The sequence below is a fragment of the Dendrobium catenatum genome, unplaced genomic scaffold (genome assembly GCF_001605985.2).
Source record: "Dendrobium catenatum unplaced genomic scaffold, ASM160598v2 fragScaff_scaffold_1056, whole genome shotgun sequence".
NCBI classification, from domain to species: Eukaryota; Viridiplantae; Streptophyta; class Magnoliopsida; order Asparagales; family Orchidaceae; genus Dendrobium; species Dendrobium catenatum.
Genome location: NW_021319518.1, coordinates 5,989,621 through 5,994,033, shown reverse-complemented (window position 1 = coordinate 5,994,033; position 4,413 = coordinate 5,989,621).

Genomic DNA, 4,413 nt, shown 5'->3' with positions numbered 1-4,413 from the left:
TTGAACAAAGATGATTATTTTAAAAACAACCTTTTTTTCATCGTACAATCGTGAAATACTACGGTGCTGTTTATTTTTTGTTTGTTCAAGTGAGAACGACTCAAGGGTGAATATAGACAATGAGAGGTTATGAGTTAAGAGAGCTGATATGCATTATTTCTCTCAAATCAACATAATAATTAGTTCGTAAATTTTTAAAATAATTATCATTAAAAGTTTAATTAGTTATTAAATCAACAAAAATATTAAATTTATAACTAGCCAAAGTCGCCCACTGATTGGGCGACTTGCTTAAATTATAAAATATTGAAAAAAAAATTTACGAGAGAAGAGTAAGTTGAAGCAGAGAGTGAACTAAGGGATTAAAGGGATATTTAAATGAGATGGATAGAGAAATAAATTATGAGATATAAATTTAAAAAAAATCCAAACAATTTCTTTTAATACAATAGGTCTGTGATGGCAGCGTAGGTTTAGAACTGTTGTAAAATTAATTGTTGACCCAGACCGAGAACTGCACCGAGCCCGAGGAAACCGGAAAACGCGATTTAAACTGTAGATCTTGTTGCACAGAGCTTTTCGGGTTTTGGGTTGATATCGCGAACGCTCGTCAAAGATCACGGTCACGGTGTTGCGGTCAAGGCACCCATCTTCCATCGGACATTGCACGAGTGTCCCACCCGAAAACCCCGGATAATTAAATAACCAAAGAGTTAATTACCAAGTGTATCTCCCTCAGCCATTGGCCCCTTGCCGCGATTGTCGTCTTATTGCCTGCAGTAAATCCATCACCAATGTTCTGTAAGATGGAAGTTTCTCGTGGAAACTCATCTTTATATGAGGGTAGATTCGGTAGGTGCCAGGCCACGCAGCCCGGCTGGCCGTCTCTGGAAATCTGAACACTCTGGTGTTGTAAATTCCGTAGTGGGGGAAGCGCGCTTGGCACTCAGCAGGCCAAACATTTTGATATTCCCCTCAGAATATCACTAACGGTAGCTGGTAACTCCACGCGCTCGTACCTTGCCCTGCGATGCCTCAAGCTCTGCTGATAGGTAATCCAAAGTGCCGCATACCTCAATGCAGGCTCTGGATTTCTTTCTACCAGCGCGTAATGGCACTACTCGCCGTATGTCTGACCCACGGTGTCGAGGATTCGGGTTGACCTAGACCTTCTCGGCAAATATTGCCATGGTGGTCAGTGGTTCGGGTCTCCATTCAGATCTGGTGACAAAATTAAGAGCGCGCCACGTTGAGGTTGCAAGAAAGACGTTTTACGGGTCGGTTCGAAGCTTAATGGTAATCAAGTGTTTTCGCAAAATCTGCGAGTTCTGAACTTTCTTCCAAGCACGCGCTTTGAGCCCTCTGGTATGTAATGGCCTCGGCAACCATCTCAAAATTTTTTAAGCCACCTTCCGATTGTGGGAGCTGCGAGATTGCGTATCCGAGGTATCAGGAATGATTAACATTAATCTCTACTCGATTATCCGCTCAAAGGACAATCATCATGACTGCAGTCATGCACAACCATCTCGTGACAAGCTTTTCGCGCATAATATTTGAGAATATGGGCTTACGACAATTCTCAAATTTTGTTGCAGAAGTTTCCGAACTGTTTTTGCCTCAGAGCAATTCGAGCCGCGCACCCACCCTATGATTATCACTTTTCCTCAAGTGAGTATTAGTAAGGTTTCGTGAATCTAGATGAGTACAGTTATTTGAAGATATTGATATTTTTGTAAACACCCAATATATTGAGATGAAATAATATTGTTCTCAGACAATCCGACAGTTACACTAGAATCAGACGTAAGTTATCGATAAATCGAGCAAATAAATCTGCTTTGGGTCTACGATTAAAGAGATGTGACACGGAGTGTAGGAAAAATCACGTTTATCTGTTTTTGAGAGGCTTATTCGTGCTTATTGTCAAGGAGAGACAATTTAAAAGCTTCTAAGCTTAGAATCGAACAAGACTTACTTGGCTTCTACGAACCCACATATCTACCTCATAAAAACTGTGATGTAATTTCAAATTGTGTCTTGCTCTCTATGTAGACTCAGAGCATAATATAATGGAGTAATACTCTTTGAGAGTTCTTTCTCAGATTTCTCTCTCAATAAAAACAACTTAACACTACGCACATTATAAAACCTGTGTTGAATCAGTGCTTATCTATGGGAACACAATCGTGAAATAATGAGAAACATATGAGTGGTGTCCTCGGGTCGTGAGAAATTTTTTATCATATATACACTTCGTATATTTTGTTGTTACGGTATCTCTATTTCCTAATTCCTAGTTAGTTCATTCGGGTTTCTGCTTACCTCTTACTTTGCTATACCGTCTCCGGAGTTCCATCGGTTGAAAAAGATGGCACGAGCTTTTCGGTTTATCGCTCGACGACAACTTATGTCCTACATTTTAAATTTATTTATTTTGTTGGTTTAATAGTTAATTAAGCAGTTTTCACTATAAAGTAACCTGTTGAAAGTAACTTATTTTTTTTACACCAAATTTTAACCCTTAGTTCAATAAGAAGTTAATTGAGACAAAAAAAGAAATAAAATGAGAGAAAAGAGATCAATCCCAAGAAATTCTATGAGTTTTGATATTCAACATCACGCGACGCATGATATTCAAATATGCATTCGATATTATTCAAGACACATTTTGAATAAAAGGCTCATTCCATTACTGTCGAGTTTTTAGGGTGCGATTCATTGATATATTAAATAATGCGCTGCACTTCTAAACGCCTTAAGGGCATACGTTCACAGGCTTCGTGTTAATTGAGAGTAGTGCCGTAAATCTTGAGTTCTTATTTGCTTCACGCAACTCGAAAATAATTTACCCAAAAGGCTTCACTGCAAAGATCCATACATTTAAATAAGTATACCAAGGTTACATGGAAGTTTGTTTCTGATAACTTTACTAGACCTTGACCTCTTCGGAACATCACCAAGGCTCAGATTACTTTCGTGCAACCAGACACAGGCTCTCACATATCCAATAAATAAATGTTTTTCCGTCGCGGTGTAGCATTACAAGCTCTACCAGTACGATAAGCACCAATACGTCCATCTATCCGTGACGCGTAAACTAATTGCCGAGACTATAATGTTGGGACTAATTTGCGGTGGTTAAGAAGCACTATGCTCAAACCTGAGTACATCAGTCGGTAAGCTTCTATAATGTGTTCGCCATTCAACAGCTCGCTTCATTTGACTATACCTCAAACTAGTGATAATTTCCTTTTCCTTCGCTAGACATTTCTTGAAACTGTCAGTAGGCTCTCTAATTCCACTATCCATCGGACGTCTCGGCTCCGCGCCTTTTCAGAACGGAACAGGCGACAATTTGCTCAGTTTTCGGGTGCTATCTCCATATATCGTCGAACGAAACGACTTCAAGCGGCGACAAATTCCAGATTCGCAAGATAAAATCTTTACTTGATATGTTAGGAGCGTCCACATCAGAAAAAGGGATATCAACATTAGATCGCAAATTTGCCACCTTGTCTGCCCGATGCGGTGCGGGGTAACCGAGCCACGAAACGAGAGCTGCAACGGTAACGACCAGATAAATCAGTGATAAACTGCGAGATGATGAGACATCTTGGGTGAAGCGTACGCACCGATGCTTTCAGTGGTAGTTCCAATCTGCTTTTCGTCAGAATGCGATACAGTGCACGAGAGCGGCGAGTATGAAGACAATTTATACATTCGTGGACGCAAGTGCGTGCAGTGTGTGATCACGGACAAATTGGGTCTTCAAGTGTCCGTGGTGGTTGATTCGTCCTCAGGGATCCGAATCTCGGTCTTATTTTCAGTGGAGATCCGGAAAACTATCACCGCATAGAGGAGTTCTAGTTGACAGAACTATGCTTGTTTGCGTTGCCACATGGCCCTCCAAGCTGTTGATCTGCTTCGGCACTACCGCCGCCTTGCATCCTTCCGCCATTACGCCTCAAGAATCGACGAGCTCTGATCACCAGTTGGTGTGGAAACCGCAATCAACCTGCAAGAATACCACGAAAATAGGGAAAAATAGAGCAGACTGAAATAGAAAAACAGTGAAAGGAAGAGGAAGAGAAAGGAGAAGAAAAGTGGAATAGGCAGAGAAATCTCAAGTATCATAGTATTCATTTTCATACCTGATGATCCGTCTCCTTCTCTACAGATATTCACTAAAAGCAATACTAGGAAAATTGTTACTAAAGCAGATGAAGCTGGTAAAACTGGCACTTGCAGAAAATAAAACAGTAAATAAGCATCAAAGCTAAAAACTAGCTAGGTAAGTGGAACCTTTCGCAGGTTTAAGAGGGTATGATGGGACTCTCATAACCCGCAGGACTAGGATAAGCACTCAAAACTTCTTAGAAATCAACATTAAAACAATTTTTGTACTGGAAG